General features: G+C 45.6%; 1 protein-coding gene and 1 pseudogene across 4 annotated transcripts in view; both read left to right on the forward strand.

Annotated features, from left to right (window-relative positions):
• The first annotated feature begins 6,185 nt into the window (after positions 1-6,185).
• LOC132447127 (5S ribosomal RNA) lies at positions 6,186-6,310 on the forward strand (annotated as a pseudogene).
• A 4,654-nt stretch (positions 6,311-10,964) lies between these two features.
• LOC132446483 (serine-rich coiled-coil domain-containing protein 2-like) overlaps positions 10,965-14,678 on the forward strand; it is a 47,235-nt gene continuing 43,521 nt past the window's right edge. For 2 of the 4 annotated variants that reach the window (XR_009522870.1, XM_060036799.1), the window contains exons 1-2: positions 10,968-11,204; positions 11,769-11,903. The gene's annotated coding sequence lies outside the window, so the exon portion shown is untranslated. Of the gene's footprint in view, positions 11,205-11,768; positions 11,904-14,678 lie in introns of all 4 variants that reach the window. The other 2 variants (XM_060036798.1, XM_060036800.1) reach the window with 2 other exon arrangements.

Genomic DNA, 14,678 nt, shown 5'->3' on the forward strand with positions numbered 1-14,678 from the left:
AGGCGACATGGGTAAATGACACACCCACCAATCGACCCAGAAATGGATGCAGAACCATCAGCATAACTCTCAACCTGCATACTTAATGTAATTTTGGCAAAAAAAGTTGCATAGTGGGCCTTTAAATGTTGGTTTGTCTTCATCAGCCTTGTCAAACTCAGCAAGGAGATCCTGAACCTCTCCAACTTTCAGAACAAGATCTACATAGCATGCTGCAGCTGCCTCGATTACTCCACATCGTATGTGTTCGGAGAGTGCATCTGCCAACTCGAGGCAACTGTTGTCCATTGTCATCCACCCAATGCAGAAAGGTTGGCCACAATATTCTCCAAAGTGCTTCAAAGGTAAGTTTGTGTGCCCGTGCTACACGGTTCCATTCTTTTCTCTTCATGATGTTTTCAGAATCAGCAAGATGCTGTCCAATGACCTTTGAAAAGTTCATCTGCACATGAAAGCTACCCAAGAGAATAATAATATCCTCACCCTCTTTTGGGTGTTGCCACTGAAGCATCTTTGCTTTGCAGTAAAGCTGCTCATCAAAGGTTATGATTGTGTACCTTTGGCCCAGTTTTGTAGTCATTTTGTGGCAATTCTGTAACACTGTCCAAATGTGTCATAGTCATGTGCTGGAGAAATTATGATAGGCATCATTCCAGCTACTGTTTTTGGGGGATCTCATTTTGACATTCCAAGAGGGAACAACCTGATCATCTGTGTTCTGTACTTTGCATATAATCCAGGCAAGATCTTGGTTCTTTGATTGTTTAGTTAGTTCTGCATCTGAATAATACATCTCGGGTGTAACTGATCCATGAACTTTTTGGAGGGGGCTTCTGCGATTCCATGTTAGCATCCTTGAGTTCAAACACTGACTTTGATCTCTGGAATGTTCAGTGGAATGTATACTTCACCATTCTCAAGTATCGCTTCATAGCCTAATATGCCATGGTAGTATCTGCTCTAAACACTGACTCATAGCTTATGCTGTGCCCATCAGCATGTAGTAACTGCACTAAGTCCTTTGAGTGTGTAGCTTGGTGTACAGCAGCTCCATTTACAATGTGTTTTGGTGTTAGTCTTCGTCTTCGTCAGCAGCATCAGGGAACTTGATGTAAAGACTCCTCAGTTCACAAATGGCACTGCAGACTTTGTGAACTATTCTACATACAGTTGGTTCACTGACACCACACAAATCACCAGTTTCACGATGAAAGATTCCACATGCCAAGAACCTCAAAGTGATCAGAACTTGCAGTTGATTGGACACAGGCCTTCCTCTTTGAGACAGAGAGGAAAGTCTAGGCTCAAGCAAAGTAATTATCTCCAATGCATTTTCCTTGTGCATACGATACGGTCTCGAAAAGATATTTCATCAAACTGATTCAATGGATCACTCCTATCCAGCAGTATTCGTCTGGCTGGCCTTTGTCGTGCATGTTGGTCCTCATTTAGATATTCCAAATAGTCCATGCTCCCAAACAATCCAAGCTCAGTTTCACAAACAGTAGCCTAGCCTACTAAGCGGGAGTTAAACCTGCCTCCTTGGCAGATTAGTTTAAGCTTCAATTCAGTCCAATTTAGTCCTGGAGTAGCTCTAATGCTCAATTTTGCAATCAGCTTTGTTTAATCCAGAACAGGCTTAATCCACGACTATGGATTAAGCCTTTGAGGCCATTATACTAAATCCTGAAGTGTGATTGGTGGAGGTCGCTGTTACCAGGAAACGTTTACGGCACTCACGAAAGTAAATGGCTGCTGCTGCTACTGAACTCAATCGCTTACCACAGCAACCATGATTTAGATTAGAGGAAATGAGCTGTAACTGTTGAAAAATATGTTGATATAGAATATATGATAAAAATAAAAGTGCAAATGTATGATATAGCTCTAACAGTGCTTTTTAGTAATTTGGGTGGTATAAAAAGCAAAGGAATATATAATGTTGAATGAATGCATAACTGGAATACGAGACTGAATTCAAGTGCGTTATTATGCGGTGACTGCAGTCAGCAACGAAGGAACGTACCATGTCGATGACAGCGCTATGCACTATATGAAACATTACACACAAGATAATCATGACAAATGAATCCCGATTTATTGTTAATGCATCATTAAGTAAAAGGAAGACGAAAAATATTTTCTAAAGACTACTTAAATGAACAACATCCACGTCGTAGACCTACAGGAAGTAACACACCATTCACGGGGGCACAGAATGACTTGGGAGTGAGATAGAGACGTCTGGTCCCTTTTATATGAATAAGGGAATACGGTTTACTAAAATACTAAAGTTATACCATACAACCCTACATGAAGTTGTAGAATTAGAAGGTGACCTAGGGGTCAAGGAAACTTAGGCGTGAGAGACCTGGGGTCTCTTTTATATGAAAGAGCGGCTCGAGATCAAGTATGATTATACATTTGAGGGCGTAACTCAAAAACCCTACGATAATGCTCCATCTCATACTACAGCCCTGTTCGCAGTTTGTGAGATAAAAATCTGAGATATTCTCAGACCTACAATCCAGAGAATCAAGGGCCTCATTTATCAACCCTACTTATGCACAGATTTGTGCGTAAGTAGTGAGTATGAACATTGCCAAGCAAAGTATGGAATTTACCAAAATGTACTTATAATTAGGAATGTGTGTAAATTTAAGCACAGCTCGGGCCATGAGTACAAACCAAATCAAGTGGTAGAATAGCGATATTACAAGCAAAAAGCAAAGCATTTAAGAGTGTCAACGTATCCATCAAGCAATCAACATCCACATATGTCCCGTGTTTCCTTTATGTTTAAAACATTGAATTACTCCTTTATCTAATTTTAAACAGACTAATTGGTAAAAGAACCCTATAAAAGACAGCTGTGAGAAATGTAAGAAATGTAGAGCAATGGCTTATCTTGCGTTTTCAAAGATGGCGCTGATCTGCTTGGCGAGTTGCTGACGGCTCACGTCTGTGGGCTGTAACTCCCGACCCCACTGAATTAACTGCATCAGTCACTTTTTCGCATGCAGCAAGCTTTCTTTTATTTGTAATGCCTCCTGCACTAACCTCCTGTACCAACATTTTTTTTTTTTAAATTTAACCACGTTGATGAGCGTTTCCATTTTAGTGTTGGAGAAGTTACGTTGCTTCACTCTCTTTGCCATTATAGCGCTGAGGGGAAAAATTGCGGGGGAAGCAGCTCCATCAGGGAGCCCCAGACTTTCCTTTCCTTGATAAGGAAAGGGTAGTCTGTGACCATATATGAGGTTAGGGTTAGAGTTAGGGTTACCCCATATATGAAATACTTGTCCGGAGGCTGCTGTATTTAAACACCGGAAATGGGGTATGTATATATATGATATGTATATAATCTATAATATTATATTTTATATTATATTTTATTCTTAATACTTGTGTATGGATATTTGGAGTTCGTGACAAAAATAATTTCCCCCTGGGATTATTAAAGTATTAACAAACGAACAACAAACCATTGGAATTTTTTTCGGCGGAAGTTAAGCAAACATAGAATTACTTACGCCTCGTGCCCACTGCCTCCGTCCGTCGACTGATCCCCATTGACTTTGAATGGGGACGGACGCCCGATGCATTGTGGATCCGTTCGCGCCGTCAAAAAGTTGAAAAATGTTCAACTTTTTCGGCAGCGACGAATCCGTCATCCAATCAGATCGCGTATGCAAATGTGCGCAATGTCTCGGGCTCTTACGACCCCATCCGTCAGCCAAGCCTTCCGACGTCCTTTGACTGACGGTGCAGTGGGCATGAGGCGTTACGTTACATTCACACTACATGCGTCCGTCAACGGATCCCATTGACTTTGCATGGGGTGTCTCTCGAAATGCATTGTGGTTCCGTCCGTTCTGTTGGCTCCCCGGCCAAAAAGTTTAGAAATGTTAAACTTTTCAGGCAGCGATGGATCCATCAGCCAATCAGATCGCGTTTTGCAAATAAACGCAAATACACTGCCCAATGAAATTGCATTTGTAATACAACCCGGTAAAACACATGGATATGTCAAAAAGCCGCCATCGGTCGACGGACGCATTTAGTGTGACCGTAGGGTGAAGGCCAATTTCCGCTAGATCCATTTAAGATGTGGTACAGCAGCGAAGTTGCTGTGTTCCGTACTGCAATCCACACTAGAAGCGGTCCGGACACATTCCGACTGAGATACTGTCAGCGACGTCACAAGGGCAGGACAAAGTGTTTTTCCACCTCGAGGATCAACAATTCATATCCAAATGTCAGCTGTGACTTATGACTGAGCTCCAGATTGACTTTTTGTAACGTCAATGTATCACTCGGCAGGAAGTGTAAACTCATGAATGCGGAAGTCAGAATACGGTGTTGCCGTATGCAGACTGCCACATTCATGAGTTTACACTTCCCTTTCACCTCCGTGTCACGGTTCAATCTGGACTTCAGAGAGTCAAAGCCAAAGTTACTTTCCCCCAATTCCTTCTATACCATGGCCGAGATAAGCCCCACCATGAGTCTTTACTTGTTTTTGGAAGTACCAGAGAGTCGGAAAACCAGGCGCGGAGAATATCCCCTTCAGTTCGGCCGCTGCGCAATGAATGAATAAAAATCGTAAACAAAAAAAACATTTATTTTGACAAAGATGCCTGAAGTTACTACTTTATAACCTTGTTGATGACCAACATTTAGAATAACATGTACTTAATTCAGCTTTGGGGGAAATAAAAGCGTAGTGTGTTGGACAGTTGTTTTCAAAACAGGTAGGCTTTTAGATTAAATTAAGTGCTGTCTGTGAGTCTGTAGCAAATCAGAAAAAAATAGAAGAGGCAAGTATCGTAAACGAAGTGCCGGTTTGGGGACAGTTCCATGCTGTGCCGCGAACTTAGCCAGTGGAATAGGCTACATTGACTAGAGGGTTTTCTATTCACTGCGGCAAACATTTTACTGCCGTGACGCTTCTGAGGCGGATCTGGTGGAAATTGGCCTTTAGCACACGTCTATAATCGGTCCCAAAAAGAAGAAATGCCATTCCCGGGAGACTGAAATTTGTTTTATTTGAAAGAAAATCATCAGTTACATAAAATAGCACTGAATACAATAGCTCAGATGACTAACGTTACACAACGTGAGTGGTTTAATGGATAGCAGCGTCCAAATGAATCACCATGGTAACTAACTTGCCCTGCTCAGCCACACCAAGGGCAAGGCCTCGTGAAATCTCTCTTTCAGGGCAGCAGAACTGTTCACCCAGTTGGACCTGTATGGTAACCTTACTTATAAGGTTATATATATTCAATAAATTATAATTTGTATTTAATAAACAGGATTTATGTGTAGCACTCGTACCATCCTGTGATCCAGTCAGCTGGCTCTTATTCAAAACAATATCAGGGGCCGTCGCGAGGGTTGTGCCAACCGAGCAGCACAGGGCCTCGCGGTGATTGGGGCTCGCTCCTGGCCAATAGAGGGCTGCAGATTGATGCCTATACTAGGACTGTTCTCCAAAATGAAGAGAAATTACCAGGATAACGCCCAGCAAGTTGCGCTGTTACAAGCCATTACAAGCTGCTCTGCAATTCTGCCTCTTCTAACGTTACAAGTGGGTGTGACCACCTAGATGTGTGCTGGGTAGGTCAGTCTTGTGTGGAGCAAACGTTGCTCCTCTATATGTCATACATCAGGGTGGACACGCCCGCTTGTGATGTCAGAAGAGACAGATTTTTTAAACTGCTTGTTACTGCTAATCACACTCACACCTGGTGGTATAAATGTCACCTTTAAAGCCTGAAACTGTTTCACATTGAATTTGAGTTACGTTTCTCTTGGTCGTTCACACATTAGTTAGGCTACGCCCTCCCCTACTCAGATAATTTCGCTTTGCATTTATACAAAAAAACGGCGTGCACCATCAATGCAACATCAAACATTCTCTTGAAACTGTGTATTATTGTTATTGGCAAGATAAAATGTATTTTTTTTCATTATTGTTTTATAGGGACGAACATTAACAAATTTCTCCAATTGATAAAGATGTATCTATGGAACGGAAAGAGATACATCTGAACAAAGAACCCCACTTTACTTAACACAATTGACCACAGCATTAGCCTGCTTAATGCCAAAGATATATTTTAAGCTTTGGACTGAATGCCACATAAATATAAAATTACGTTTTTGACTGTTTGCAACGTTTAAACGGCCTTACAACCATTAACACGCCCAATCTCGTCTGATCTAGGAAGCTAATCATGGTCAGGCCTGGTTAGTACTTGGATGGGAGACCGCCTGGGAATACCGGTAAGTGGTGTCGGTTGGTGGGGAATAGGTGTCACTCTTCCCTCTGGCCTTAACATCAATCCCGATGCCCCAGTCCATTGACGGGGACACTGTGCTATGGAAGGTGCGGTCCATCGGAGGAGACGTAAAACCGAGGTCCTGACTCACTGAAGTCATAAAAGATTCCAGGGCACTTATCGCAAAGATTAGGGGTTTCCCCCGTGTCCTGGCCCAACCAGGCTAATTCAATCTGGCCCCCTAATAATCCTCCTGTATAATTGACTGACTCTTTTCTTCCCTCACTCTCCACCTCAAGCTGGTGGGTGGTGAGCATTCTGGCGCAGATTGGCTGCCGTGCATCACCCAAGTGGGTGCTACACACTGGTGGTGGTTAGTGAGGTCCTTCCCTTCACTGTAAGCTGTGGCATCCCGCCACGGAGACCTCGGCCTGGACGGGCCCGGGGTACTGTAAAGGACTGGGTATACCACCCCCACCCACCAGCCGGCGACGAAGAGCAGCCCTTTCGGCTCCCCAATCAGGGTGATTGGGGGACACCTGGCCGAAAGCTGGGGAGCCATTTTAAAAGGAGGCACAGCACAGCACAGCACGGCTCGGGTGCAGGAAGGCAGGGCTCGTGGCTGCGAGAGAGCCTAGAGGCCCACGGAGGCCCTAGAGACCGCGTCTCCTTCGTTGTTTGACTGATTTAAGTTGTTTGTTAAATAAATGCCTGCCATGGCTAAAACCCGAAGGCCAAGCGAGTTTTGTCCGTGGAACCCGGTCCAACCGAGGACCGGGTTACCACAAAGCGTCTTTGGGTCAAGCTGTGGAAGACATGCTGCAGTCGGGCGTTATTCAGCCTTATAACAGTCCTTGGGCATCTGCCGTCGTCATGGTCCCCAAAAAGAACAGCAAATGGCGGCTCTGCCCAGACTACAGGCCGGTGAACAGGGTGACCAGAAAAGACTTGTACTCCTGCCACGCATTGACGAGTCCCTGGACATGGTCTCAGGATCATCCTGGTTCTCCGCCTTGGACCTCAGTAGTAAGTACTATCAGGTGCCCCTCTCCCCAGAAGCAAGACCCATGACAGCTTTCTGCACAGGCCGGGGTTTGTGGCAGTTCAAGGTCCTTATTTTCGGACTGTAACGCCCCAGCCACGTTCGCACGGCTGATGGACCGGGTTTTGTCAGGCATAACCCCACAACAGTGCCTGGTGTACCTGGATGATATCCTGGCACACTGCAGCTCCTTTGAATCCGCACTTGAGTCGCTGCGTCGGGTTCTTGAACGAATCCGTGCTGCAGGCCTGAAGCTACACCCAGAGAAGTGCCACTACATGCGCAGGGAGGTACAGTTCTTGGGACACACGGTGGGGGGTGGGAGGGCATCAGCACAATGGAGGCAAAAGTGCAGGCGGTGGCATATTGCCCCTCCCCTACTAACCAGAAGCAGCTGAAGAGCTTCCTGGGCCTGGCTTCTTATTACACAAAGTTTGTACGGGGTTTTTCATGTTTGGCTGCGCCTCTTTATTGTCTGAGAGACTTTGTGCGGACTGAGCTGTGCGAAGGGGGCGTTTACCAGCCTTCAGCGCGCCCTGAGCGAGGCCCCCGTGCTAGCCCAAGCCGACCCCTCACTACCCTTCATGCTGGACACCGATGCTAGTGTCGTTGGGTTGGGAGGGGTTCTGTCCCAAGGGGGGCTTGATGGAGAGAGAGTTGCGGCGTACTTTAGCCGGGCCTTTAACAATGCGAAGCTGCGCTACTGCGCAGAGAACCGCAGAGAACTTTTGGCCGTGGTGCTCTCCCTCCGGCAATTCAAGTATTACCTCTGCGGCTGCCCTTCACCGTGAGGATAGACCACTCAGCTCTCCAGTGGCTCATGACCTTCAAAGAGCCAGAAAGGCAGGTGGCTTGAGGAACTATAGGCCTACGTCTTCGGACTGGGGCACACCAACGCCGACGCGCTTTCTCTGCAATCCTGCGCTGCAGAGGGGTGTCGTTGTTGCGACAGGAAGGAGGCCAGCAAGAGAGAACTGTGAGCAGAGGAGGAACGCTGCGCCAGGGTTCAGTGGATGGAGGTCGTCTGCCGGGAGCTGGTGACCATTAGAGGGAGGCAATTGGAGACAGCAGCAGGAACAAGATACTGACCTTCGGCCAGTATTGCATTGGGTGGAGGCACAGCAAAAACTGCCATGGGAAGAGGTGCTAACTCTCTCCAAGGGACTGTGGGCCAAGTTTGGGGTCCTGCGTCTCTGCCTGGATGTGCTACAGCAGGCCTGGAAGGAGCCGGCCACAGACAAGGAGAGGTGGCAAGTGGTGGTCCCCAAAGGGCCTACAGGGGACAGTGCTCAAGGCCATGCATAGACGCTCCGATGCCCACAAGCTTTTACTGCGGCTGGTCCCGGAGGGACGTCGAGGACTTTTGACAGCGGTGTGTGACACCCGAATCGCTCGTAAAGGTCCCACAGGAAAATCACATGCTCCCCTTCAGCAGTTTCTGGTGGGCGCACCCATGGAGAGGGTGGTGGTAGATATAGTGGGGCCGCTGCCCTGCTCGGACAGGGGTAACCGCTATGTTCTCACGACCATCGACTTCTTTACCAAGTGGCCAGAAGCCTATGCCATCACAGATCAGGAAGTGGATATCGTGGCGAATTCAGCCGTTTCGGGGGACCAGAGACCTTGCACAGCGACCCACACCTCTCCCCATAGGCATCAGAGTGAAGCGGTTGGTGGAGCGGTTTCACTGCACTATGGGCCAACAGCTGGCCTTTCTCACCGCACAGCACCAGAGAGATTGGGATAACCACCTACCCCTGTCTTGCCGCACCGCAGTGCAGGAATCTACGGCATGCACCCCGTCCCTTCTCATGCAAGAGAGCTGCATACACCTGCAGAGCTAGCGTTTGGTCGACCACCCGATTCCTCCGACAGTTCCCCAGGCCTGGAGTATGCCAGGAGACTCCAAGATCTCCTGGAGTCGGCCCACCTTTTTGCCCTGGAACAACAGCAGAGGGCGGGGATGAGGCAGAAGAGAAACTATGACTTGACAAGCGAAGGCCGGCACTTCCAGGCGATAGAACTAGTTTGTGTTTTCAATCCTAAAAGGACGAACTGGACAGTCCTTGGGTAGGTCCCTGTCGGGTTCTGGAGAGGCTGGGTGAGGTGGTGTACTGGTTGCACTTACCATCTAAAGGAAGGAGGGGGTGCAGCCCCTCTGGCCCAGGGGGGTTCAGTGTCTCCTCGCGGTCATCCTGCGTCCCCACAGCCCATATACCCAGCAGAGCCACGGAGTGTCTCCCTGCCCCCTGTAGGGCTACCACCCCTTCCAGGTATCTGATAACCTTGGCCCCCTGGACGCATTTCCCTCCCGCTCCCCAGTGACCGATCCCCTTTGCCGCCAGTCCCCCTGTCCCCTTCCAGTGACTGAAAACCTCATACCCGGCCATTACCCCTGATCCCGGATAGGGGGTCCTCGACAGCCAAGGAGGCCCCCAGGAGACTTACAATTATCTGTAAAAATATAGATAATTGTTGGACAATGTTGTAAAAATGTTTTTACCGTTGTGTGGCAATGAGCCGTTATGTTATTCTTATGGCCATTATTCAGTTGGTTCCTCTGGGCGAGGAACTTTGTGAGGAGGTGGTAATGTAGCGACACAGGGTTTGGGAGATGGGGGCGGGCCTTAGCCGGGGGAGCTCTGGTGGGGATTCGAATTTGCAGGGTTTATTGTTGTTACCGGTCTTGTGTGTGTTCCAACGGTTTATCAGCGGTGGTATCTTAAAAATCGCAATAATTCATTCACTGTCTCTTCCGTGGTCATTACAATATTATAAATACGGCCCTGCGTCAAAGCAACGCATGGGAAACTAATTTGCTCCTTTGTTTTATTGTTGTTTTGGGCTCAGTATGACTCGGAGAGTGGTAATTGTTCAACACATGGTTTATTCAGAGACACAAGGTTAACAAGTTTGTGTTCTGGAGGTTGTTCATGAAGCATCTCTCGAACACAAAGGTAAGAATTCTGTTTATATTGGAAGCAGGGCGAATGGTAAATAAGCCACGCCCACATGAAACCTTATATGGTGTTGTCCACTATGTGACGAAGAACCCATTCATAACTGATGTTAGCTTGAAACATGTCATCAAAATGAAGCCTAGCATAACATCCCAACGCATGGTAAAGCAGAAGCCAAAAAAGACAGTGTGCACACGAGTTACCAGGATGACTTTTTTCTTGTCAGAACACAGAGCCTATACAATCTGAAGTCCATCTCATCCCGGGATGGGAAACATTGGTCAGACACTGCTTCTTTTAATGGGCAGAATTCAGCCAATGAAGACTTTTGAAGTTTAACAATGAACAACAATGACGTTTCTCTTTTTTACTGGTTTATTTTTAATTATTTTATGATATGGGTTTAATGTGGGTTTCTTTTTTATAATTCATTAGTCATCCTTTCACGTCAAGCGCATACTAAATTGAATTAATTATTTAATAATAATTTAATGAGTTTAGCCTACTATATTACAGAGGTCACCAGAGGAAAAGAGAGTTCTGTTTACAGTAGGCTGCTGACGTCAGAGTCAGCTGTGGGCTCAGGCACTGTGTGTGTGTGTGTGTGTGTGTGTGTGTGTGTGTGTGTGTGTGTGTGTGTGTGTGTGTGTGTGTGTGTGTGTGTGTGTGTGTGTGTGTGTGTGTGTGTGTGTGTGTGTGCGCGCGCGCTGAATGATTCAGCGCAGTACAGCAGCAGCAACGGGAGTAACCGTAGCGGAGGACCGTAGCAGCGGTAATAAAGCCTCGTTTAACCGGGGAGAAGGACCGTAGCAACGGTAATAAAGCCTCGTTTAACCGGGGAGAAGGACCGTAGCGGCGGGAATAAAGCCTCGTTTAACCGGGGAGAAGGACCGGATAGAAGGACCGTAGGACCCGGTATTGAAGCCTTGTTTAACCGGAGAGAAGGATCATAGGACCCTGTAATAAAGCATTGTTTAACCGGAGAGAAGGACTGTAGAGAAGGACCGTAGAGGATAGCGGCGGTCACAGCCTTGTTTAACCGGACAAAAGGACTGTAGAGAAGCACCGTAGCGTTGGTAGAGGAGGACCATAGCGGCGGTAACAGCCTTGTTTAACCGGAGAGAAGGACTGTAGAGAACGACCGTAGCGGCGGTAACAGCCTTGTCAAGCCTTGCTTGAAACCCATGCTCACGTCAGTCTCCGGCCCCGATACCCGCTCAGAGCTCGGCGGTGGAAGTGGAGAACGAGTTTTGCCTGCTGCGATTTGGCCATATATATATATATATATATATATATATATATATATATATATATATATATATACATTTATCTATAAATAGTATCTTTAAGGACTACAGACCTCCAGGTGTTGTCTGTACCGAGCTGCTATACCAGTAGCCTAGCTCTCCACCCTTGACTAATTTTTCCTTGTTTTCACCTTCATATTGTGTTTTTTAATTTAGTTTTCTGCCTTTTCAGGTTTTCATTGAATATCACGGTGTGTGTGAACGGGCTGACTGAATTAGTAGCATTAGGAAAGTTCATCCTTTACACCTGAACTTCCGCCCGGAGACAGGCTTTCAATCATTCCAATGGTCATCTTATCTCACAAGGGTAAGCAGACACGCACACGCACACGCACACACACCTACACACACACACACACACACACACACACACACACACACACACACACACACACACACACACACACACACACACACACACACACACACACACACACACACACACACACACACACACACACACTGTATGGACAACTGTTACGTTGTTTTGTGAATATAGGACTTATAGGCCTAACTGTATGTTATGAAAGGTACAAGTGTACCGACCTTGCTTCATTTAACTCTAAATCAGTGGGACATTATGTCGATGTATAAGCCTGTGTGATAGTCTGGGCCACATTTCTTGTTGTTTTCCTTGACAAAATGACCACTTGCCCCACTGTGGAAGGACAACATTCTATGCTGTAGCTGCATTTTTTGCAACTCATTCGGGCCATTGCGCATTCAGTTCTCCAGTGGTTGTAAACCACCGTAGTGGTGGTCCTAGTAAGGCCTATATGTTGTATCCTCCTGCCTTTGCACTGCACCCCACGAGCACTTGACAGCAGGACGTGTGTGTGTGTGTGTGTGTGTGTGCGGCCAGGACTGGGTGGGGTACCCATTAACACTTTTTCAATTTAATAATTTAGTTCCTCAGAATCCCAGTGTTTTTATATTCCTGTATCCATTGTGTGTGTGTTTTATAGTAAGTAGTATACATAGCAAAATATCTCCCTAGAAATGGTATATTCTTCTTCTCTTCCATGGTACTGTACCCCCCTCAGGATCACTCCCTCAGAAAGATCACAGATCATCCGGAAGGGTAATCCGGTTAATCTGGCCTCTATTCTTGTGCCTTGTGGCCTGTAGTAGCATGTAGCCCAGAGGCTAACAGGGCAATCAATGGGAGTGTCTCTCTCTTTCCCTCCCTCTCCCTGCAGACATGGATGATGACAATGCAATGAGCGTAACGTAGACAAACAGACAGAGAGAGAGAGATATAAATTATTAGGTATTTATGATACAAAGCACTATCATAAAAGGAATTGGCAGGCATTCAGCAAATGCAGCTGATAGACTCTCGCATTCAAATACTGTATAATAGGCCATATATTGTAATAGGTTAATCATTCATCATAATTAATGTCTGTTCATATTAGGTGAAGTTGTATGACCCTTGACCTCTTGGTTAAATGGTCAGCCCTGGGAAGAGCTAACTTGTTTTACCTAACATAACTAATGGCAGTTTTGAGGGAATTATCTTAGATGGACAGAATAAATTAATGTTATTATCCAAGCAGCCAAAACGGCTTCTTATTAACATTTGCACACAATTATTTCAGTTTTAATACTCACTTTAAGACGGTGGTAATGACTTAAGAAACGCTGGAATAATTGTACATTATTTGTAATAATTGTTAGTCATTATGTTACGCAAGTAGTGAGTTTTTCAGAGAGAATTCGGCGCATTCTCAGCTGCTCAATCATATAGAAACGGTATGTCTGCTTTCTGAGACACTTTTATTTGAAAAGCCTTGAGAGTAGCCAGCTCAATACTGAGAATCTATGGTGTACTTGGACTTGTATGACTAATGATGTTATGGCTGTGAGTCACTCGAGCTTGTCTACGTAGTATATAGCCTAATGCCCTGTTTCCTAATGCCCTGTTTCGCCACTCACGATGCACTGGCAACCAGACACTGATAAGCTGTCTTGCTAATGCTAATCTGCTAAACAACTTGTTATGGTATTCCTCTGTTAGAATAACACAATTATCCAATTGCTCATGCTTATTATGAAAACACATTATTCACTCCGTTTGTTGAGTTTTTTTTCTACAACTGAAGTTTATGTAAAAAGTCTATTACCAGGCACATTAAGCTAACAGAAGCATGAATCAGAGTTTGTTTGAGGTATAAAAGCAATCTGTATCATTAGTATCTGGGCCTCGCCTTCTGGGTGATGAGGATGGAATCCCTCATTAATCAACATACCCGTACAACACCACTGAAACACAACAAGAAATATCATTGACCATCGGCCTAACTTTAACTTATCCGATATTGTTTGCAGTTGAAATGTAAGTGATTGACTGCTAAGCTCTCTTGACTACGACAACCTGTTTAATGCAATAACAGCACAAAGATCTCTGGCTAATGATTAATCTGTTTAAGGAGAGCCTCTTATCCATCTATATTCCTCTATCTTTCCCTCTATCTTTCCCTCTATCTGAACCTTCTTCTCTTACTCTCACTGCCTCTCCCTGTATTACTAATTCACCCATCCATCGTTACTCACTCATAAATCACAGTTTAGACGTTATCTAGAATCAGAGGTCATCAATAAAGATGATCCTGACTTTGTGCCGGACAAAGGAGAGAGGGCATGCTTCTACTCTATCTCTAGTGCTCCAATTTATTTACACTGAACTTTTATAAGTGTTAAATATGTGTGTGTGTGTGTGTGTGTGTGTGCGTGTGTGTGTGTGTGTGTGTGCGTGCGTGCGTGCGTGCGTGCGTTCAGAACAATATCGTTGTCTTATGGGCCCAAGGACAAGATTTCTCTGGACCTTGGTGTATCCGACCCGCCCTGTGAGATAACTGTTTATGATACAGCTGATTAAGATATAAGCTGGTACTGCTAGAATATGCTTTGGTGCGCTGTGTGAGCCCGCGTCTTATGTTCTCTTGATCATACTCGGTAATTAGGACTCTTGTTCGCACCATTTTTGGAGGCTAATTTATGGATTCAGTTTTGGTTAAGTTTCCGCTGCACTGTTTAAAGAATCATGAATAGGAAATGGTCTTCAGAACTAATTTCCTGT

The sequence above is a fragment of the Gadus macrocephalus genome, chromosome 18 (genome assembly GCF_031168955.1).
Source record: "Gadus macrocephalus chromosome 18, ASM3116895v1".
Lineage (NCBI taxonomy): Eukaryota > Metazoa > Chordata > Actinopteri > Gadiformes > Gadidae > Gadus > Gadus macrocephalus.